This window comes from Canis lupus, chromosome 16 (genome assembly GCF_048164855.1).
Source record: "Canis lupus baileyi chromosome 16, mCanLup2.hap1, whole genome shotgun sequence".
In the NCBI taxonomy this organism is placed as follows: Eukaryota; Metazoa; Chordata; class Mammalia; order Carnivora; family Canidae; genus Canis; species Canis lupus.
The window spans coordinates 21,408,987-21,433,488 of record NC_132853.1 but is presented as its reverse complement, the minus strand read 5'-3'; the positions used below and the strand labels follow the sequence as shown (position 1 = coordinate 21,433,488).

Genomic DNA, 24,502 nt, shown 5'->3' with positions numbered 1-24,502 from the left:
AATGTGGGAGTGGGTGCATAGGGACATGTATATTAGGAGGTAAGTCTTTGGGGGGTTGTGGCTTTTGGAAGCTGGCTACCATAGCAGGTGTCTCTAAAGTACAGCCAAGGTTGAGAATCATTGCTTCTGGTCCCTTTGGGGCTGAAGCACTGCCTTTATCTTGCTTAGCTCAAAAGAAACACTAAAGAAACACTAAAGATTTATTACTATTTATTCTCTTCACACAACAGCCAGAGTGGTTTTGGTCTTTTTAACTGTAATGAATATTTTTGTACATAATTCTTTGTTCTGCTAGTAGATTATTCCCATGAGAGTAGATGCTATAACATGAAAAACTTGTTCAAATCTCTTTTTTCCCTTGCAGGGAGGCCTAACTATTTTGCGGTTTTGTTGGGGTTTTTTCCATCTCTGATTGTTTATTTTATTTTTAGCATGTGAATCTAGTCATCACACTCTGTTCAAAACTGAGCAATGGCTTCCTGACAATGACAGGGTAAAGTCCCCAATCCTTCTCACAGTAGATGGGCTTCTGTGTGATTGGCTCTTCTCTTGCCCTCCACCCCAGCCTCAGGTCACTCCACTTTGACCATTGCTCACTGCATTCTGGTCACACAGGTTTAATTTCAGCTCATAAGACTTGTTACTCTGCTCCACTCCTCAGGGCCTTTGCACAAGATCTTCCTCCAAGTCTGATTCCTATAACTTGTTCTTAACCTTCAGGTATCAGCTCCCAGGCCCTTCTTCAAAGAAGTCTTCCCAGATCAGCCTCATGGGTTCTCCCATAGCACTCACTATCTTTACATCAGAGCATTTGTTGCAATGTGTTATCATACACTTATTTGTGTGATTACTTGTTTACTTCCACTAGACTGGAAGCTTCATGAGGGCAGAGATCATATACTTTTCTCTGCTGCCTGCTCCCCTATTACCTAACACAGCATTTTGCATACAGTAGGTGCTCATTAGGTGCTTGCTGAATGAATGTTTGTAAATTGAAAATCAGGGCCCAGAGACATTCAGAGACACGCCCAAGGCCACCCAGGCAGGTAGCAGGATACCTGCCTGGGCCTAAAGGCGGGTATGCTAAATTCCAAATTTCTACTTCATATCTGGTGTCCCTGAAATCCTCCACCCCTGTTCCTGGAATCCCATCTTGCAGAGAATTGTCTATACTGCCTGGGTGGAACAGTCGAGTTTTTGTGGCAGGCAAGGAATGACCCCTTCACCAGAAAGTGATGGTTGCCTTTGGCTGGGGTTTGTGTTATGCTGGAGAGGGTTCTTATAAAGGTAACCCTGAGTCTGTCCACCTCAGTCAGCTCTTCTCATGTTGAGCATCCATGCCTCTTGAAACAGCTCTGGGAATTTCCATTTGGCCTTTGGGATTGCTGCCAGGTGGCCCGTACACAAAGGTGAAGTACACTGTCATTATTTAATGATTCTCCAAAGCAGTGAACTGTTTGTTCCTGTGACCTATGTTCCTGTCAGTCTTAGGAGCTGAGGGACAGAGTGAGGGGCAGCCTTGGGAAGGCTTCACTGACCTTGGGCACTAGGCCAGGTGCCCTGTGCTACTAGGGTTGGGGGCTGCAAGATATTGGGGACAAATAGAGAAGTGAAGTCAGAGCCCCTATCCTCCACCTGCTCTCTCCAGCTCCCAAGTCCATGTGCTGCACCTTCTACTCCCAAAACCAATTTTGCTGATGTCACACCTGACCCTGTCTCCTAGGGAAGGCCAGGGTCTAAGTCCTATCTTCTCCAGAACATACCCATCCTGGGAGTCAGGCCATACCTTTTCTGCTACTGCAGAATCCATCAGCAGATCTTTATGAATGCCCAGCTAGAGGTTAATGGCAGACCTGTACATGACAGACCCACCAAGGAAATAGATAAATTTCCACTTGGGCCTAATGGCACCTAAGCTCAGGAGAAAGTATCAACCACTAACCCCTCATTAGCATGTATATGTACATAACACACACACATACACACCACACACACACGTATTCACACACTCAGGTTCATTCAGCCTGGATTATCTGCCCTGGGCACCTCTCCCTCAACCATGGTATTGCCAGATTAACCCCAGGTACCTTACCAGGACACCATGAAGCTCAGGTTCCAATCCAAGTGGCTCTAGTTGCCCTGACCATTAGTGTATCCCTTCCTTGGTAGGTTATTTATGATTCTCCTCCATTGCTTCTATCTGATCAGCGTACTTGCCATTTGTCTCTCAGTGTCCAAGTCCCCATCACTTTTCAAGGCACAAATTTGGCTTCCTCTATGCAGCCCCTCATTCCTGAAGCTGGAAGTGATGCCTCCCTCCTTTAAATACCCATAGCATTTTAGCTCCACCTCCTCTATGATTCTTGAAACCAGTTTTTGCTTTCTAATCATGTTTTTATACACATTTTAGCAACTCCTTTACCTCAACTATTTTATACATTTAACCAGTTTATACCTGCCTGCTTGTATTCTCCAGAGACATTGTGAAGCCATGACAGAAAAGTCACTGGTTTTTGTGTGTAATAGAAGTGAGAGAGCTGAGTGGGTTCCCTCCCTTTCTTTCCTCCTTCTCTCTCTTCCTTTCTTCCTTTCGTAAATATTTCTCAAGTCCTCTATGTGCCAGGTACCTTGCAGCACCCTAGCAAGACAATACACAAAATATATTCAGCCTCCATTCCAATGGAGTTTACAAGCTAATGGAGTTCTAATCCCCAGTCCTTCCATTACTGGCTGTGTGGCCCAGGAAAATTGTCTAATCTCAAAGAGCCTCAGCTTCCACATCTATAACATTGAGTTTTACAATAATTATCTCCTTGGTATTCTAAAATAATTAAATGGAATAATATACATAAAATATCTAGCACTTAATACATATTCAAAAAATGTGCATTTCTTCTCCATATTCTTCAATATTAGAGAGAACTTTCTAACATAGTAGAGACTCAAGTCAAGGGTGTATGTTGAAAAGGAAGAAGGAAGAACAAAAAGAAGGAAGGGGAAGAGGGAGGCAATCATGAAAGTTCATCAGAGAACTGTCTCTGGAGTACCAGCACCCACCTTGCCCTCTTTACTTTACCATCTGGATTGTAAAAGGGGGTACTGACCGCAGCCTAGAAGAAGCAGCTCTTGGTGGGGACACCAGTTTCGCCGACCCCTTTTCAGGTTATCCCATGTGCAAATCCAGTCACAGAGCCAGGTCTAGGAGCCCTTCAATGGACTAATTACATATTAAAAAAAAAAATCACAGGCACTTGGGTGGCTCAGTCTGCCTTTGGTTTAGGTCATGATCCCAGGGTCCTGGGATGGAACCTCACATCAGGCTCCCTGCTCAGCAGGGAATCTGCTTCTCCCCCTCCCTCTGCTCATGTTTGTCTCTCTCTCTCTCTCTCTCAAATAAATAATTAGAAAAAATCCCTCCAGTGGTTTTCAGAGTGCCTAATAGCTGTTGCCCCCAGGCTCCCCACAGAACTTCTGCCTTCGTATTTATAACCCTCTAGTTTCTCTCCTTCCTGGCTTCCCAGACAGTGGGGCAGACAAAAGGACCGTTTATAACAGCTTTTCTGACAGCTGGACATTATTTAATTAAAACTTCTGGCAGCCACATAGTGTGCTGGAGGCTATTTAAAGTTCTCAATGGCAGGAGGAGAAATGGGGAAACTTACAACCCTTGGGGGGCGGGGTGAGGGGACCTGGGGTGGGTAGGGGCCAGGGCAGACTCTCAAGTCCCTTACTGTGAAGTGGCATCTCTCAGAGACCTGACTTTTGACATTGAAGTCTCTGTGGGAAAGGGTGGGCATGATGTCAGTTCCCCAAGGCATCTGCGTGGAGTGGGGAAAGGGAATGTTTGAAGAACCTGCAGCACCAAATTGAGCAGAGTACTCATTTATCCAGATTGGCCACTCATAATTTTCAGAATAAGAAACGGAGGCATAGAAAGGAAAAGGAACTTGTTCAAAGCTGCATAGGGAAATCATTTAAGTATCCTGGGCCTTATTGCTCCCTTTATGCATGAGCAAAGCCTGTCTTGCTTACTTTTCCACACAACAGCCATGTACCTGCCAGTGTCATCTTGAAGGCCTGAACGTGTTATTCTAGGTATGGGCAGAAATGTAACCATGGAGGCCAATTTTTGATCATCTGGTCAACCCCAGCATAGGCAGTGGGTTCACATTTAGCTGCTGTAGCTACAGTTTGCTGGACTTTGGGTAGCAACAGCTAGGATAAGGGACAGGTCTCCTCCCTAATAGAGCAGAAGCTAAGAAAGGCAAGTCTGCCATAGGGCACTATACCTGGAGGAGGAGGAGTATAAGGCCAAGTAGGAACATTAATCATAATAACAATGACCTTGATAATAGCTCCACTGGTTGAAGGCTACTATCACCATCATGGCTATTACTATTAGCATACTTCCCCTTCAATATATTTATAAAATATATGATTTACAGGATTTTACGGATGAGGAAATAGAAGCTCAGAAAGTTAACTACATGCTAAAGTTCCCCAGCCACTAGTAGGAACAGGATTCAAACCCAACTCTGTCTGACTTCAAAGTGTATTGTCTTTCCACCATCTTGGTAGTCTTCAACCAAAGCCGCACACTAGAAATCAACTCTTTTAAAACATGCAAGGGGTGGGGGTGGGGGGACATCTGGGTGTCTCAGTCGGTTAAGCATCTGACTCTTGATTTCAGTTCAGGTGGTAATCCTAGAGTGGTGAAATCAAACCCTAAGTCAGGCCCTGCGCTGATCAGAGAGTCTGCTTCTCTCCCTCTCTCTCCCTCTGCCCTTCCCCCTTCTCTCTCTCTCTCTCTAATAAATAAATAAATAAATCTTAAAAAAAAAAAAAAGACAACATGCAAGGGCTTCCACCTTACCATAGACCAATGAAACCAGGCTTTCTCAAGGTCAAGACCTGATATCAGTATTTTTGAAGTGAGTCTAAGGTGTAGACATGGTTGAGAGCACCCTCTGAGATAGCACAACTGAGAGCTCCTGCTGATGTGTTATCAGAAGTGTGACCCACTCCTGCTACCACCTCCCGACTACTGCTGAAGTTGTCCCAGATGGCCATGGCAGGCCACTGCTTGGGGGCTAGGACTAAGCACTACAACAATGATATCTGTTGACCCCAGTCCCCTCTGTGGCTCCTGTGGTAGCCCTGATGGAGTCACCATTCTGGCTGTAGTCTCAGTTCCTGCTGCTGTCCCAAGAGATCATCACTCCCACCTACCGACTCTGACCGCTCTCCTAATCGCAATCGCCCCTAACAGCAGGCTGATAGTATCTCCTAGGATAAGTTCCTCAGGAAGCAAACTCCAGGATGGAGGGTGGCATGCAGGAGATTTATTAGAGTATGCTCTGGAAAGCAGCATCTATGGAAGGCAAAGGATGGGTGGAATGAGTCCCTCAGTGCTGAAGGAGGATCTGGGTGGCATGCCACAGCATCCACTCTAACCCTTAGTAGTGGGATGGGTTTGCAGGGAAGCTGAGGAAGGATCTTCCCCTCCAGAGAATGACTTTATTGGAGCCCAGCATGGAGCTGCCTTGAACAAGGCTTTCATTAACCTTGCTCTATGGTATCATTACAACCCTCCTACCCCCCTGGGAGCTTCACTTAATTTCCCTTAGGGGCTCAGCTGAAAACAATTGGAGGGACTTGGTAGCTTATCACTTGCCGTTGGCCTTTAGCAAAAGCCTTTGCATCTGACTGGCACACCTGACTGTCTCCTTCAGTGGCACTCTAGGGGGCTACAGGAGCAGCTTTATTCCCCTTCCTTCTTTTTGGTTTTACCAGCATTTGGGATTCAGTCAGCAGCTCCAATAGTTGTCATTGTTTCAACCTCAGGAGCCAAGACAGGAGTTACCTGGCTTTCTGAGCTCAAAGTGAAGTGGGAGAGATAAAAACAGAAACTTGCAATGATATTGCCATATGGCCATTAAAATGGCATACACTCAGAATGGCTGCAGTCAGGGAAGGGAGTGATTCTCAATCTGGAGGCAGGGCAGGGGGAGGCTGCCATGTAACAAGGAATTAAGGAAGAGATTGGAATGCTGGAGCAAGATTTCAAAGGAGTAGATATGTTTGCCCAGCAGATGTGATGGGGAAGGTGTTCCAGGAGGGGGTCCATGCAAAGTCTGAGGGCCGAACTGGAGCATGTCAGCAAGCACTGCTACCGTGCTCCTGGAACATTACCTGGGTGATGCGGGGGGTGCATTGGGTGGCTCAGGAGAGATTGGAAAGATAGGCAAGAGCAGAAGATGGAGGGCCCTATACCCATGCAAAGGAACTTGGATCTCACCCTGAAGGTAATGAGTCCCCACCGAAGAGCTTTCAGCATGGGCTGCCATGTCTTTCTAATGTATGATATAATAAAGAGGAACCTCTGTCCTGTTTCTCCCTAATCTATCTTCTGCTCTCTGCATCTGCCGTAAACTTAAAAACAAACCTCACTTTTGCCTCCTACTACTCTTGGTCTCTCTTTGTCTATCTCAGATTGGGTATAAATAAATAAACCCACCAGGCTGTACCAACTCTTCCCCCGCGTCTCACATTTAGGGTTGTTGGGGCTTCTGCATGGAGACACTGATTCACAGACTCAGAGAATGTCACACCAGAAGGGTTCTGAGAAAACATCTCCTAACCCCTATTTCCTGGCCTCCCTTTATGGAGGAAAACTCTGACCCCTGCAGAGGGGAAATAATTTGTCCAAGTGCACACAGATGGTAAGGACATGGATGGGACTTGCTCAGTTTTTCTTTTCCATACGTATATCAGGTCAGCTTATTATGTTCCTGTTCCAGGAAGAAAAGTCAGTCCTGAACAAAACCGTTCCATTGGGGATTTTGTTTTCCAAGCCCTTCCCCTAAAATCTCTTCAACTGTGACCCTTCCTCCCAGCTATGATCCTTTTGCAGAAGTGCCAGTACACAGGCCCCCTTCCTGTTGACCACAACACATTCTAGAACCCTACCCACCTCTGCTCTCTAGAACAAACCTCTAACACCAATAAAAAATAAGTTTATATGAAAAAAAGAAACCTCTCTGCTTTTCTTTGTACCTACTCCCTTGTTCCCTCAAAAGGGCCCAGTCCCCTGCTCCATTCCCCCCATTATATTAGTGATTTCCAAGGAAAAGTAGAAATTTCACTAAACTAAAAGGTGAAAGATAATGTCTCAACTCTTCCACTTCCTCTGACATTGTGCAAACGCCTTCATTTCCGCATGTGTTGCTAAGGTTCATTTAAAAAGTTTCTTCAGGGATGCCTGGGTGGCTCAACGGTTGAGCGTTGAGCGTCTGCCTTTGGCTCAGGGCATGATCCCCGGGGGGCCCCTACATTGGGCTCCCTGTGGGGAGCCTGTTTCTCCCTCTGCCATGTCTCTGCCTCTCTCTTTGTATCTCTCATGAATAATAAATAAAATCTTTTAAAAAAATTTCTTCAGGATCCCTTTTAGGTCTGCTACTTTGAGATTCTAATATATCCAGTGACTTATTGGAGCAAGTTTTGTTGAGCTTAAAATTAAGAGTGGATTACGTGTGCCTCTTCCTAACTTCTATTTTGTATTGGTAGCTTGAAGGCAGCCATGGTGGCAATACTTACACCATGGAAATTGGCAATGTTACAAATCCAGCCATGATGGGAGGGTGGGGAGCTGGTTTATTACCTCTACAGAATCTATTCTCTTATCTCAGTCAAATGTGTTTGCATTCTCACAGACACTCCTGAAAGCATATGATACCATAACCCAAAAGAAACGATTTGTGATGGGAAAGCAAGCAGATGAGAAGGCACAACGTGGTTGTCTGTTTCCTCTTTTGTATCTTTGGCTCCTGTTGCTCTCTCCACCTGGAATTCTGCACCTTGTTCATTCATCTTCAGGTCTCAAAATTCTACTACCAATACATTACAAACCAGCTCTATAAAAATCCTCTCCAGCTCCCTAGTGAAAATTAAATTTTCCCTCTGACTTGTAGAATAAGTATGTCAATACATTTTTGCTTCCCACCCAGATAGTAAATTCCCCGAAAGCATGAGCTCTATCTTTTCTACTTCCTCCTGGAGTTGGGCTAGCAAGGTGTGCAGCAAACAATGTGTGTTCAATAAGTATCTAGGGCAATGAGAGGTTCAGCACTTGGCAGATGTGCAAAAGGCATATGCTTCCTTTTTATTATACACTATTTTTGTTGGGAATAGAGTACAAGCTTATGATAATGAATTTAAATGATGCAAAAGTGTATATAGAGAAAAACAAGCCTCATTCCTTCTCCACTCCTTATTCCCTCACCACTATCCCCAACCCAAAGTAAAGCAGTATTACCAATCTTATGTATATCCTTTCAGAAATAGCCTAAACATACACAAGCATATAGGTCTGTCAGTAGACCCTTGTATTTTGCACAAATGAAAGCATGATGTTCTGTAGGGTTTCCTTCTTCATATGTCTCAAAGATAGTTTCATCTCAGCTCAACTGAGGTCAGCCTCATTCTTTTTCAAGAATGTATGGTATCTATCATACAGACGGATCATAGGTTATATAACTAGTCTCCTGCTAATTGAAATTTAATTTTCTTTTTGTCTTGAATATTGCCAAGAATACTGCAGTTAATATCCGTGTTCATGTGTCTTCACCTACCTGTACAAGTATATCTGTAGGGGGAAAAAAAACCTAAAAATAGAATTTCTGGATCAAAGAGTAAATATGTCTTTAATTTTGATAAATGTTGCTGCATTTTCTTCCAAACACTCAGAGACCTGAATGCCATTATTTTTATAGTGGTCTTTATCTGTTCCTTCATTCTTACCCATTACTCCCTTCCACCTTTTCTGGCATTAGAAACCACTGTCATTTTAACAATCATTCCACCAAGTACCTGAAAGAGACAGAGGTGACTAGCTTTGTGCTGCCATAGCATAGGGTTGGACAAATCACTCATCCCTCAGATGAACAAACCGCTAGCCTCAGTGGGTGTATTTCTTGATGTTATTTCTTTTGAGTACACCCTGTTCAATCTGTCTGAGCTGCTTCCCATCATTGCTTATAGATTAGTAGCCAAGATATGGAGGAAACCCAGCACAAGTTTGTCTTCCATCTTTGCCATTCCCTCCAGGGCAAGGAGGAGAAAAACCAATGGGTACAACAATGCTACCCCATCTTTCTCTGGCAGGTGAGGCATAAGCACCCTCTGTTTCCCATGTCCCTGTATTTTTTACAACTTTATTTACTAAGGTAAGTATTCACTTTAGTTCTAGATGGCACACTTCAAGAGGTATAGAGAAACTGATGATTAGAATGAAGTTTGGTGCTATCCAGATGGCTTGAAGCCAGAGGCTTGGGAATTCCTGAATCCCATCCTCCTGACATCCCCTCAACAAAAACTTTGGGAGTTTTTCCCAAAAAAGAATAGCAAGATAAGCGAGGAACATTCTTTTCATAGCTGGGCAAGTCTTCAATTCCCCTGGCATAGGATTTCTCTAGTTAGTCATGCCTCAGTCACACACACACACACACACACACACACACACACACACACACACACAAGCATGCCAATAGCTTCTGACTATAAGATGGCTAAGAGTCAACAAAGTAGGCCTGACCTGATTGTAGAGACACAAAAGGAGCAGAACAGAGAAAGCCTGGTTGAGTCTGTCCTGAGTAGTCCAGCTCTACTTGGCCTCCTTACCTCCTAGGGCCAGACTGCAAAGGGGAGATGATACTATACTTACGGTGTGAATTCTTCACCCACAGTGGCCCTACCCAGTTGTCAAACATGGCCCAATGAGCATCCTGGATCCTGAATTGTCAACCCTTCCTTCTTGGGTCTGAGTTAAGAAGGAAATGAGCAGAGAGGTGGAAATGTTGGAATGAACCTGCACAGGCTCTCTCCTCAACCACTTGCTTGGTAAAGGGATTTAAACAGGTGTCCCATGAGGTACATGTCCCTGATTTGTGTATCCCCAGCGCCTTAGCTCGAAAGAGCCCACTGAGGAGATTTAGCCTGGAGGAAAGAAGTCTCAAAGAGAATGAGGTTACTTTCTTTCTGCTGAAGGCTGTGAAAAAGCAAAATTCAAGTAAATTTGAAGATCTAACTGGCTTTGTTAAGTGATTCATGAATCAGAAAGCATCCCACCTAGCAAGCAGAGGAGCTCCAAGAAGCTGTACAAAATGGAAGGTTTTTGTAAGAAGGAGGATGGAGGAAGAAGATATTAGCAAAAGAAAATAAAGGATTGTTTCAGGCAAGGTCACGTTCTCTTAGGGGAAAGAACAGGGGGTCTTATCATCCCGATTACCTCATCTTCCTTTGGGTGGGAGGAGATGGAGAAGGTGCTTTCCAGACGGTGTGAAGCCAGAGTTCAAATACCTCATTGGTGCTGATCAGAAAATCGGATGGATTGGCTTAACACTCCATTCCTATGGTTGAAACTGGTAATTAAGTCTTGGTTTGCTATCCTGGAGCAAGTGACTCCACCTCGGGCATGTGGTTTTCTTTTTACCAAGGCCGTTAAGAAGAGGGAATGGATGTATTCTGTTTGCTTTTTTTTTTTAATTTTTATTTATTTATGATAGTGAAAGAGAGAGAGAGAGGCAGAGACACAGGCAGAGGGAGAAGCAGGCTCCATGCACCGGGAGCCCGACGTGGGATTCGATCCCAGGTCTCCAGGATCGCGCCCTGGGCCAAAGGCAGGCACTAAACCGCTGCGCCACCCAGGGATCCCTCTGTTTGCTTTTAAACCTAATTTTGATCTAGTGGGTAGAAGTTGCAGAGAGACAGATGTCAATTCAGTATTAAAAAAAAAAAAAAATGCTTTCAAGAGACAGATTATTCCAAACGGGGGATCATCTGCTTTGAGAAGTCGTGATTTCCCCATCACCGGAAGCCTTCAAATATAGGGAGAAATGTTGTAGCAGGGACTCTAGGATTAGAGGTTTGGACTAGTTTTAAGGCTTTAGATTTCACAACCCCTGGGAATTAAAGATTCTATGAAATGTCCTTTCCTGCCTAAGAGAATTGTGCTTTATGCTCTCAAACACCCTGTTACTTTGGCATCTGCTGTAGCCTGAGTGTGTTCTAGGTCTATCTGTGGCAGCCAGAGGAAATGCATAGCCCTGTAGAGAACTGTTCTCCATCCAAGGAATACCCATTCTCCAAACAGAGGACTGGAATCTTCTTTTTTTTTTCTTTCTTTCTTTCTTTCTTTCTTTCCTCCCTTTGGCAAAGCGGAACCAAGGTTGAGCCATTAAGCTGCCTGCTTGTTTCAGAGCTTGCTTACTGTCTAGCGCAGGCGGGGAGGCAGCTGTGGCATATTGGTTAGAACCCAAATAAATATTTTATCTCTGGCCTCAACAGAGGTGGAGAAATGGACCTTTCAGAGATGAGTGGGCGATGGGGCTTCCTATTGGCAGTGCAGTCTATTTAGAAGAGAGGGGGGACCTGTCATTCACTCATGTCATCAATCTCGAAGCCCGAACCACTCCAAACCCAGGTCCCCTAGAGTCAGAATTTGACAAATGGCAAAATAAACTCAGCATGTGCAGATGAATGAGGGGGGCCCCCAGCTATTAAAAAGCCATTGCCATCTTCCCGCAACTGCACAGCCGCGCCATCCTCAGCTGCCTGTGTGGGCACGGCACCCAGCGGGGCACACAGACGGGCACCTGCAGTAATTAGCAGCTCGTCCCAGGCGCCGAAGCCTGGCTTGCTTCCCAGCCCCCGTCACCCCTGTGGGAGACTGTCCTCCAGGAGTCACCAGACCCTCAAAATTAAAACAGAATAATCAAACAGCAAAGATGAAGCCCCTGGGAGAAGATAGAGATTGGCGATGCCAAGAGCCAGTTATTCACTGGCAAGGACCCCGGAGTGCAAATGGAAAAAAGAGTGAGTGAGGATGTCGACTGGTATGACAAACGGTCCAAGCTTGGTCCATTTGTGCAGTGAGGGGAGGACAATGAGAAAATTAATGAATTGTGCTTCTGTTAAGACTTCCAATTCCTGCCTTGATTTTGGCCTCTGACAATGGGTATGGGAGTTACCTCCAGAGCAATGACAATCTCAAAATGCGTGGGTGAGTCCGAGCAGGGAGCTGGGCTCAGCAAACTCTCGGGTGCTAACAGCAAGTGCGAAGCAGAAGGTATCGGGTTCACAAAGGAACAGTGCACCCCGAGGGTCTGCTTGAGGGAGCGAGGACAGCGGCGCCCCGCTGTGCACACCAGAAAGGGGGGGACTCACGTCACTATGGAAATAATTTTCCATATTGAATGCAGCTCACCCCACAGGGCCCACGCGGGTTCCAGCTGGAACAGGAAGGAGCACAGGCTTCTCCTCAAATATCCTGGGCTTTCAGTCAAGTCCTAAAATGAGGTACAACCTCAGTATCTTGGGGGACGGAATGTGATCAGAATCTTTCTCTTCCACCCACTTCCCTTTCTCTATTATTCCTCACCTAAGTATCTCTCTGCCTCTCCCTCTTTCTGTATCTCCTTTTCTCCATCCCAGTCTCTCTGTGTCCCTCTGGGATGACATCCGAACCCCCCTCAGCTCCCACCACCCTGGCTGCTGTGGGCGTGAGATTGACGGGCAGTGAGGGGGGGACTCCTTGATGCAACTCTCTGCCATCTGTCTCTGTCTCCGTCTCTCAGAAGAATCCAAGGGCACTCAAATCAAAGTCCTGAGAGCGGTCAGATTTCCTAGGCCAAGCCCATCCCAGTTTTTGCTAAGCCCCAGAGAGGGTAAGTGACTTGCCCAAAGTCACAGAGTAAAATCAATGCAGTTAAAGGGAAGGTTGACTCCAAGTCCTCGGAGGGTGGTCTGAGGGAGAAAGGGGCAAAATGGAGACAGGCCAGGGGAGAGAAAGTCTTTGAAGTCTGTTTGATCTAGGGCATATCTGGGACATTAAAGACATCATTTTCAGGGATAGAGTGAGGACTATTGTGATAGTGATGGAACCAAATTAAAATGTAAAAGAGAAACGTGTTTGGCATCCTCAGTGTAAATGGACTTTGGCAAGGACTGGATTGCTCCCCCTGAGAAGTCCCTGCCCTCAGATTCACCATGGCCTCAGGGGGGCACAGAGGAAGGTGAGAGCACCCCCACCCATGGCAGGCAGACTCTTCCTTCCCAGGCAGAGCCTGGTCAAGCCCGGACTGCAGCCGCCAAGGTGGGAGCAGGAAGGAATGATCCTGGTGGATATCTTGCATGTGGCTCCACAGCCCCTCCCCTCCCCGCGGGCACTGCCAGCCAGCCAGCCTATGAACACCCCCTTCCTCATCCTCCCCATCCAAACTGTCCTCACGTCCTCTCTGCTCTCTACCCACCAGATCCTCCCAGAGCTGCTGCCTCCACTCTGCTGGCTGCCACTGATGGCTAAACCTCTCCAGTTCCCTCCTCTGCCTCGGGCACAGCTCCCAACCGGTTCCTGGCCCTGCATCTTCCTGCCTCCAATGCATTTTCCCTCCACAAGCAAGAGTCCACCTTCCACACACCGAGTCTCAGGCTGGGGGGTGGAGAACCAAGCAGAGGCAGGACTGGGATAGGTGAGAAAAGGCATGGGGCTTGCCCCCAGAGTAGCAGCCATGGAGCGGGGGAGATAAGTGGGCCTCTGGGAGGGATACTTCAGAGATATAATCGACTGTATTCATGCCACCATCAGAACCAAATTGGGGACATTTACAAAAGCTTGTTGATTGATCTGTGGTTACTCATTGGTGCTAATGGTTTTAATCCAGGGAAGAGATCTCAATAAAAACTAATGATTACTCTTTATAATAGAAGTGTCAATGGGCCCTTAATGAATGAACTTGCTAATTTCTCTTCCTGCTGAGACATTTCAGTCTTGGGGGAGAATATTTAGAATGTGAACCCTGAGTCTTGCTCTTTGGGTTGTGTCCCACTTTACTTGACTTTGAGAACCTTGGAAATGTACCCCAGGGAACAGCACAGTGCTCCCCAATCACCTGCTTCCTGGAGAAACTGCCCATCAACCCTTGTCTCTCAGAAGCCAAGCGCCTTGAAGAGACAGAAGGCACTTCCCACTCCCCTGGGAACAAGAAAGAGTAAAGAGCAGCCTGATCGTAGCACCTTGCCTGATACCAGCACACTGCCCTCACCTCCAGTGGCCCTTAGCTGCCTCCCAGTCCGGCCACCCCCACCCCAGCCCTCTCAGAGTCATTGACCTACTACTGGCCACATAGAGCCCATTCTTCAAATCCAACTTCACGATTCCTTTCATCTCTCTATCGACCTATCACAGGGCACTAACTTCTCTCTCCTCTCACTCCCAGAAGCAGCAAAGATGATCCAAGCAGCCTTTCCCTAAGCCTGTGCTAACCCACCCCATCTCCAGAGATATGGCCCATATCCAACCCAGAGACCACAGGAAGAACACAACTGTTGTCCCCTCTAAAAGATATTTCATGGCTCTGGCCCCTCCAAGACCAGGATTTTAATTCTGACTCTGCTTCTTCCTCACTGTCTGGCCTTGGGCAAATGATCCTGGTGGATATCTGGGCCTGCCTCTCTGCAAAGGAAGATCAATGACTGTTGTGATGGGGAAATGCCTAGCACAGTGCCTGACCTCTCTGGGCCTGCCTCTCTGCAAAGGAAGATCAATGACTGTTGTGATGGGGAAATGCCTAGCACAGTGCCTGGCCCCCAGGAGGCACGTAGCTCTTTAAAGGGAATACTCCCCTCTCCTTCCTCTCAGCAGTACTATGAACCGTGGGAAGGCGGGCACGGAGCATCATCCATGGCATTCTGGTTGTCAACAGCATTCCAAGAAGCACAGAGACTGTCGTGCCTACGCTGTCAGATAGGTGGTCTGGGCAGACCCACACTGAAACCTCCCTCCCCCCACTGCTGCCTCTTTCTTTTCAGCCCCATAGAGAGCAGTAGGACCAAGGAGAGCTGAAAAGTAGATGCACCAAGGTTTGAGCTGAACAAACCAAAAACAGCAAGCAAGAGGAGTCGCTGCCTAATGCAGCTTAGAGTTACAAATGGTAACAATTTTATAATCCAAACTTGAAACAATAGAGTGGAAAATTGCTATTTCAATGAAGATTCTAAGGAGAATTGCTGGGAGAACTACACACACACACACACACACACACACACACACACACACACACTAGCCCAGGCCAGGTTGGCCATGCCAGAGAAGCAGCCTGCGTCCATTGTAGCACTGACTGTGACTATTTATTCATCATTTCAGTCATTTCTCCACACCTTTTGCCTGTGCAAATTGCTATTCATGCTTCCATTTCTCATACGTTCATTGACTTATCCTCCATTCGTTTATTCACTCTTCTTTCATTTATTCACTCATGAACATCTTTGTGCCAGGCACAAGTTCCTATAAGTATCTGCTGCTATTCACTTCAATCCTAGATATCACTGGTTGGCTACAAAGGAAACTCTTGCCCTTGCAGAGTTTTTTGTAAACCACCCTAAACCCAAGAGGAGCTGCAAAGGGAAATGTACTACCATTCATCTGTTCCACGAAGATGATACAGTAATTTAGGTGTGGAGGGAGGGAGGGACATCCAGAGAGCAACCCACTCAACATACTTGACAAAGATAAGGGTATAAGATTGGCAAAACGAGTGAGCAAATGGGGTTGGGGCGGGGGGAGGGAATAGATACTAAAGCCCTGTGATGAGGATAAGCATTATGAACACAGTCTGATCTGATGGGCACCTTCTAGAAGGCAGAAGGTAAGCCAGAGGCACAGGGAAGGGGCTGGTGCTTGCTCAGAGGTCTTTTTTTTTTTTTAAGATTTTATTTATTTATCCATAGAGACACACACAGAGAGAGGCAGAGACACAGGCAAAGGGAGGAGCAGGCTCCACGCAGAGAGCCTGACACGGGACTCAATCCACGGTCTCCAGGATCACGCCCTGGGCTGCAGGCGGCCCTAAACCGCTGCGCCACCAGGGCTGCCCTTGCTCAGAGGTCTTGAGTTCCAGGTGAATGTGTCCCTCAAAACCAATAGCTCTCAAACCCTGACCTGCAGAAGAATGTTTTAACCTGGATTGTTAATTTTTTCTCAATCTAGAGAGAAAAATCAGCTAAAAATCAGATTGGGTACTCTCAATATTTTCCTTCTCTTACGGGTGGTTCTAAACTCTTATTATGCCTTATTCATCTAGATCAGAGTCTACTAGAAGAGGCTATCCAATCAAGCACAAAATTATGTATCTGTCATTTTGAGTGGCCTGGTCCAGAACACCGTAGTTTCTAGATCCTATGGCTTCTCATCACACTTGCCCATGGTTGCTGTAAAGGAAAGCCAGGCTTAGATGTTCCAGAGTTTACATCCCTCGTGCCTGTCCCAGATGGGCACAGCTCCTGAAGTCTGCTTTGTGAGGGCTTTCACCTCATCATCTTTGAAGCTGACCCCTAGGCTGGCCACTTGCCAGTATCTGTCCATCATCAATGTCTGGATGAACTCTCCATCCAAGAACTGTGAACTGTAACTACACTGAACACATGGAGTCCTGCCAAGTGGTGTTAGAGTGAACTGACCTGAGCTGAGTCAGACTGGGGCAAGCTGGAGTGAACTGGAGGATCTAGGCAGATCTGGACAAGTGGAAACTGGGCAGAGCTGAATGGAGCCAAACAGTGCTGGAACAGAACAGGCTCAGCCAGACAGTCACCCAAACTGGGCTTGAATCCTGGAAGATCAGTTATTCATGCAATCCAACTCAAATGCCCCCAAAGCCTCCCCAGCTGAGGCACAATGGCCTGAACCCGTACCTCCATGCAAAAGCCAAAATGTCCAGTTCCCTCTGCTGCCTCTTCTCCAAGATTTGTCTTTCGTTGGAGCTTCAGAAAATAATGACTCTCTACTGCAAAGTTCATCTCCTGGTTATGATTCCACTTTATCTGGATGAATTCCTTGGTGGAGGGAAGAGGGAATAAAGAGGACAGGTGTGCAATGATCATGGCTGAGAGAAGGCTGATGTTGATTACCACTCTCCCCAGCTCTGACTAAACTCCTGACAACAGTGTTAGGGTTATTGTTAAGTTAGACTTGGTGTTTCCTCCAGCAAGGTGGTAAGTTCAGTCCCTAGTCCCTCCCAAATACAGAAGAGGGAAGGGGTCCATAGAGGGCATCTGGCTTCTTAAGGATCATTCCAGTTACTGTGCTGATGCCTCTTTTCAGACACAGTGAACCTTGCTTCAGGACCCCATGCCCTGAATATCGGGGTTGATGGCTTCTAGAAATTCAAGACCAGTGTATTCCATACAGTGTCTCTTCCCTGGGCTCACTGAGCAGGGCTTGGACCTTTTCCCTGTCCTCTCTCATATCCCTCTGCTTATTCCCTCCATCTCCATTCATATGGCTTTCCCACTCAGCTGCCTTCCCCCTAGGACATCAGTAAGGCTTTCTTGATTGTTCTACAAAGATTGAGTTTGTGCTCTGTAATTTCTAGACTTCTCTCAACTCCTGCTGTTCATTCATTCATTCGTTTGTTTGTTTATTGCCAATTTTCACTCTGGGCGTGGAGGATAAAAGCATTGTTACTCTGATGGAGACAAGACAGGAAAGGGGATGGTTATTGTAAGTCTGTGTCGTCAGGCATTTAATACACACTAAACAATTGTTTCAGTTGAGTTTCTACTCTACCATTTTCTCAAGTATGACTTGAACTTGTAAGTTAGGGTCTAGCACACATTTTAAAGATGCACCAACTGAGATTCATACAGCAAGTACCAGAGCCTTATTCAAACCTTGATCTGGTTTCTTTTCTTTACACTACACCAAAGTATCCTGCCCTTCTGTCACCCATCACCTACAACCACAACCCAGAGATGGACACAGACCTACCTGTTACCTGGTGTTACCTCCAATATATCATGTTGCCATGATATTTGCTAGGGAATTAAAATCAGTCAAGACAGGGATCCCTGGGTGGCGCAGCAGTTTGGCGCCTGCCTTTGGCCCAGGGCGCGATCCTGGAGACCCGGGATCGAATCCCACATCGGGCTCCCGGTGCATGGAGCCTGCTTCTCCCTCTGCCTGTGTCTCTGCCTCTCTCTCTCTCTGTGTGTGACTATCATAAATAAATTTTAAAAATTTTTTAAAAAATAAAATAAAATCAATCAAGACAGAAAAGGAAAGCTACAAATGAAACAAAAGTTAGTTATTGAATTAAACTGTTTTCTCTCTTTTTTTTTTAACATAATTCACTCAAATTGATCTGTGCATAGGCCCAGCAGGTGCCCTTTGAGTGTCAAACTGCCCAGAATCTGAACAGGAAAGAAGCTCCTGGGGAGCCATTCCCTGAGGCACCATTGCACGCTTCACTGTTCTTATAAAGGATGGGAGTCAAGAGAGACTTGGGAATGATGTCATCATACTGACATCAGATGACATTAGGGACCTTCTGATAGGCTGAGTTGCCAAACAACTCCCTCCTTACCCTGGCCTGGCATTTGATCCAATACCTAAGTTGACCTGGCTATAGACTATATGGTTGCTATCAGGCCAAGCCAATTCCAACTTGGATCTCAGAATTCTTTGGGCTTGCTTGGCTTGCTGATGTTTTTTCATTAAATCCATTAGGAGTGAATCATTTATCCACTCTAATGTTTTCCATCTGCAAGGCCTGCAGTTCCAATTGTTTCTGTAATCGGACTCTTTCATTACTAATTTTATTTGATTAATTTTTTGATTAATATGCCTAGGACCTGATAGGACTTTTCATTATTTCCTTATCATTTGAAAAGAAATACAAAGTTGAGAATTTTAGGATGATTTGGGATATGCATGCCAAGAGCAACATATCATGGGACTATCACCAGGCTGGGGATGAGAAGAAAATATAACATTTGGAGGGAGTCTTAAATGATCTGTGGCTGTTATACCAATAGAGCAAGTTTATGACACAGTTAATAATAACAATTCTTGTCATTTGAGAACCTATTGGCTCTAGCACACCTCTGAGAGATTTGGCATAAAATAAGTTATTAGAACAGTCACTGGGTTCAAATCTTAGCTCAGCCACTTTTTACTAAGTGACTTTGGGCACTGAGTTACTGAACTTTCTCTAAGCTAATTTCCTCATGGGACTCATAGTCCAGTGCCCAACACATATCAAGTGCTTAGTAATTCTTTCTCTCTCTCCCATCTGCCAAAGCAGGTATTGTTGCCCACATCATTTGAGAAAACTGAGATTCAGAGAAATTAACTGGTTGACGTGGCTAGGAAACGGGAGAGCTGGGAGGCCAGTTTGTCCAGATTTTGAACCCAGGTCAGTCAGACTCAAAATGCAGTGTTATTTTCTATATCATTTCACTTTCTCTTTTCCCTTTTCTTTTTTTTTAAATATTTAATTTATTTATTCATGAGAGACACAAAGAGAGAAGCAGAGACACAGGCAGAGGGAGAAGCAGGTTCCATGCAGGGAGCTTGATATAGGATTCGATCCCAGGACCACGGGATCACACCCTGAGCTTAAGGCAGATGCTTAACCACTGAGCCACCCAGGCTTCCCTCTTTCCCCTTTTCTATTTGAGAGTGATGAAGGGCCTAAATATTAGTCTGTTATCACCTTCAACATTTTAAACATCTCATGCAAATACAGTTTCATGAGCAGCCCTTTGATCTTCCAGAATGTTCTAAGCTCCCATTATAAACTCTTTAGGAGTAGGAACATGCCTTCCACATCTTTACAGATTCCAAAGTCTTAGCGCAGTACCTTCCACATAGCAGGATTCAGAAAATAATTTAGCAAACGTTTGCATAGTCTTTACACCCTGTTTGGCTAGTGTTCTGCATGCTTTAAAAAAACCCTGTAATCATCACAGCCACTCTCTGAGGAGGCTACTGATATTAATCTCACGGATGAGGAAACTAAAGCACAGAAAGGTTAAGAACTTGAAAAAGGACACACAGCTAATAAGAGAGTTGGGATTCAGCACAGCGCTGGGTGTGTTCCATGTTTGATAGAACAAAAGAAAGAACAATCAGAACCAGACCTTGAGGGAAATTCAATCCTATATAGATAAGACTTGGCCCAGACACTATTATTTATAATTTATGCCTCATCCACATTGCAAAAAGGATGTTGACAGACTGCCTTTAAAGAGCTAAAGGTATGCGCCAGACACAGCACCCTAAAGGTCCTATCTCACTGAGTCCATGAGCCAAGCACAAGCTAGTTTTACTTCCAGAATACCTTTCCACACCTGGAAAATTCTCAGCCGCCCATCAAGCTTTACCTACCTGTATCAGTTGTACGCACAAGATTTTAATTCATGGAGGAGAAAGAATGATGACATGGAAAGGCTAATGCCACTGAAAGACTCTTGTTCGTTACTTACATTTCCTGAGAGAAAAGGGCTTGTCATGTTGCGCAGGGCCCCATGAGAAAGCACCAGGTCTGGTCAGAGACAGAAGGGGGGTGAGGAGAAAGCATGGTCCAGTGCCTTTATTGTGTTTTCCTTGGGGAAGGCAAGTCAGGGAAGGGGGAGCAGCTGAGGACTAATTTGAGTAGTGTTGGTGGGTTCTGGAGTCTAGAGGTGGTCTCTGATTGTTTATAGCTGGCTTTAGGATGGTTTATGACAGAGGAATACTGATTGCCTCCTGGAATATAAGAGCCAGAGAGAGGAGAGTGTTCAGAGTTTGGGTTCTGTGTTGGTTAGTTTACATATGACAGGTGGAGCCTTCTCTATGTTGGCAAATCAAACTCCAATAAAAAATATACAAAAAGATAAAATAGGGTGGCCCAGGTGGCTCAGCGGTTTACCGCCACCTTCAGCCCAGGGAGACCCGGGATGGAGTCCCACATCGGGCTCCCTGCGTGGAGCCTGCTTCTCCCTCTGCCTGTGTCTCTGCCTCTCTTTCTATCTCTCTGTCTCTCATGAATAAATAAATAAAATCTTAAAAAAAAAATAAAATAAGCGAAAGGTGGAGCCTTTGTGCATCCCTAAGAATTGACTATTGGCTAGCCCTTGAAAAGGCAGTCACTCTCCACTCAGGCCACAAATACCAGAGCATCAAGAATACAGAAAATAAAAAAATATAATTAATATATTATCCTGAAAAATTGTCCCCCGTTTCTCTATTACTACTGTTTTCTCCTTTCTCTACTCCCATAGCATTTGGAGCAGGCCCCTATTATGGAATCCTATTTGCAGGTATTCTCATGTCTTATCCATCATTCCAACCCCAGTGCCTAGAATGGTCCCTGGTCCACATCCATGCTTTGTGTTTGAGAAACACTTGATGACTGAATGAATGTGAGAGAGGGAATTGAAATGGACCAGAGAGCAGAGAAAGAGTTACGTCAGAGATGACACTATATCTGTCACTCTGCTCTAACTACCCTCGAGTGTCCTGGCAATGTAGACAAGAAGGAGGAGAAGAAGGAGAGGGGGAAGAGGGAGTATGAGGAAGAGGAGGGGAAAGAAGAAGAAGAAGAAGAAGCAGCCACTACAATGGGCTCAGTGCTCCCACTGCTTATCAAATAAGTTATTCATGTTTTTTTCAGGGTACTAAATTCTATGGTGTACTTGCTAAATTGGGTCTCATGGGAAGAACATTGTTACAATGACTAGCAATACCTATATAGTCTTCATGTGGTCATTTCATTCATTGAACTTGGATAAAATAGAATCTGTTGTAAAAACTGAAAAGGCATTTCCATTGGTATCTAGGCTACTGAGGTACAAGCATCCTGCTTTCTGGGAATCTAACAAGACATCCACAGCCCAGAGGGTTGTGTGGCTAGCCTAGTACATATGTTGTCCCTCTTAAATGTCACCCAACTCAACATGCATTTGACAGAAGCTGAAGAGCTGTCAGGTCAAGACTGAGCTCTGAGACAAGGGTCTGGGGTGTGATTGATTGGAAATTGAGCCATCTCCTTCAGATGTTGCCCCTGGGTCCTGGAGGTAGACAGCCATCAAGAGCCTAAACACAAACCAATCTGGAGCCCCAGGATTTGTTGTTTCCCTCTGCTCTGGCCCTGAATGTGGTGTCTGAGCCCTCACTCTAGTTTTTGTCTTTATTTCTACTTTAAAAAATATCTTTATTGAGGTATAATTTACATGCCACAAAATTCATTCATTTTAAGTGTACAATTGAAAAAAATCTTAGTAAATTTATAGAGTTGTACCTCCACCACTTCAGTCTAGTTTTTTTTTTTTTTTTTTTTTTTTTACTTCAGTCTAGTTTTAGAACATTTTCATCATCCCAGAAAGAAACCTCATTTCCACTTACAGTCACTTCTAGTTTCTACCTCTGGTTACAGGCAACCACCAAGCATCTTTATCTTTTCCTTTTATCACTTAAATCCTTCCCTACCCAAACTTGACAACTTAGGCTGTTGAGGTCTTTTAAATAAGAACATCTCTTTGCTTCTTTTTATGGAAGTCAGGGTAAAAGAATGAAACTTGTTTTCACTTAGCAGGCATTTTAGCAAAACTGTGGCTTTGCACTAAGCTAGAAATACCAATACCAATAGCCAAAAATAATAATAAAATAATAATAAGAGTCCTTCTATAAATTCTGGTTATCGAGAGGAAGATGTCTTTCTGACACTCCCATTGTGGTACTTACACAAGTCACTTCCTTTCTTTGAGGCTCAGCTTCTTCCCCCAGTTGATTGCCAAGGTTTACACAAGCTTTAGGTTTACAAGATTCTCTAATGGAAGTGAAAAGGGGACAACAAACGATGATGGCTGTTTTCTTCCTCAACACTAATTTTTTCTTGATCAGAGGCCAGCAAACCCCACACCTACTAGAGAGATCATTTTCATCTACTTAGGTGCTTGTAGCCAATTCCACCAGATAAAGTTTTTCACTGAAGAATAAAATATCTTTAAACACATTTTAGTTTCTTTATTTGAAATACTGTGGGTTTTGGGTGTGTGTATGTGTGTGTGTGTGTGTGTGTGTGTGTGTGTGTAGGGCTCTGTGCAAGAGAGATAGGCAGCCTTAGTTTAACTAAAGCACCATCACACATAAGTAAATTCCTGTTGAATGCAAAGATAAGATCAACCCAACTAGACAATTGATGGGGGAGAGATGTGAAAGATGTGACCTTCCTAAGTGTAAATGTAAATGTGGTCCCTTCTGATTGGAAGAAAGAGTCCTAGTGAGTGGGAAGCTGTGTGACTACCTTCTTTCTCTTTTAAATCTTCACCTTCTATATACTGTGCTCAGTAATATGATGAGACAACTGTATTCTATTAAGAATACTGAATATGGTAACCAGATAACTTCTTATAGGCTCTGCTGGGGTCTGCTCACAAACTCTGGGTGAGGTCTGTGTGGTCTTTGACAATGGGGTCTGTGGCCAGGGCCCAGGCTTGACTTCTGAGACTGTTAAGGTAGAGGGAAAAGCAGCAGAACCAGGGGAAAATCTAAATCTTAGTAGAGGTGAAAATATTTCGGCCATAGAAAGTCATAGTCAAAAAATAGATCAAAGGGTAAGGCAAGACCATAAAATGGAAGAAAGGATTGAGGCCAAAAATAAGTCCATGCATAAAGCCCACCATGCAGTGTGATCCCTCAGAACTAAACCCCTAGCCCCAGCCTTCCAGTAGCTTTTAGTGAACTTGCAGCCTACAAGAAGGTTGGACCAGAAGGAGGCAAACATGGATCCAAAAAGGGAGGACTGTAAAGATCCCCAAGAGCATTCCTAGACAACAGCTTTCTTGTTCTGTGAAATATATGGCTCTGGAGGAAATTAGTCAGAATGAGAATCAAATCTCTCAGAATCTTCTGGGTCAGGTATGTCATTTGAAGATATCTGAAGCTCCCAGAAAGGTCACTCTAAGGAGAGAGACCTCCCAAACTTAATTTCCTTTTGTTACATTGTGAGCTTTCTTTTCTCCCACTCTCACTTCCCTTCTATCTCTTTCCCAGGCCTGCCAAATTCTGTTTATTAAAAGCGTTGTGTCCAATTTACCCAGCTTTTAATTAAGCTGTCAAGTTGAAATGGGATTGTCTCCTGGGAAGCGAACAAAGATTTTATGGTCATTTAATTTTTGCTTAAGATTAAAAATCCTACTTCTGGCATGCTTAAAATTATTAATGAGATCCAGGAATTCTTGCCCATTTGTGTCCTTTACAAGACATAAATCATTAAGCTCAATTAGGGGCAAGGGAAACGTGTGAAGCTACAGCTGGAGGTTGTGTTCCGTCACGTTTATCCAAAGCAGCCAAGTGATGGAGATGTGACTATCAGGAGCTGAGTAGGGAACAGAAGGGCAGGAGGGGAGATAGCAGATGGTAGAGTTAGGGAGAAGGGCCTGGAACAAAGGAAGGAATGGAAGGAGAGAACATTAAAATGGCCGAGGGGTCAAGGGATGGAGTTCCTATACAAAATCAGGGAGAGCCCTAAAGGAATTAGGTGAATTACAGGAGATGAGGGGCACATTTGTAGTTCTTAGCAATAGTTCTAATTCTCTTCTTCCAAACATAAGGAAATGCTGTATCTTCTGACCCTATGAAGTTAGGTATGACTATGTGACTTCCTTTGGCCAGTTAAATAAGAGCAGA

At 44.9% G+C, this 24,502-nt stretch overlaps 1 protein-coding gene and 1 long non-coding RNA gene across 6 annotated transcripts in view; one reads left to right on the top strand and one right to left on the bottom strand.

The window, feature by feature from the left end:
- The window catches only part of ASIC2 (acid sensing ion channel subunit 2), a 995,000-nt gene that overhangs the window by 609,185 nt on the left and 361,313 nt on the right, over nucleotides 1–24,502 (top strand). The gene's annotated exons all lie outside the window — the stretch shown is intronic.
- The window catches only part of LOC140606295 (uncharacterized), a 100,149-nt gene that overhangs the window by 42,653 nt on the left and 32,994 nt on the right, over nucleotides 1–24,502 (bottom strand). For all 4 annotated transcript variants that reach the window (XR_012008646.1, XR_012008645.1, XR_012008643.1 and 1 more), the window contains exons 4-5: nucleotides 22,556–22,640; nucleotides 16,744–16,884 (exon numbers count right to left, since the gene is read on the bottom strand). This is a non-coding gene — a long non-coding RNA (uncharacterized lncRNA). The remainder of the gene's footprint in view (nucleotides 1–16,743; nucleotides 16,885–22,555; nucleotides 22,641–24,502) is intronic.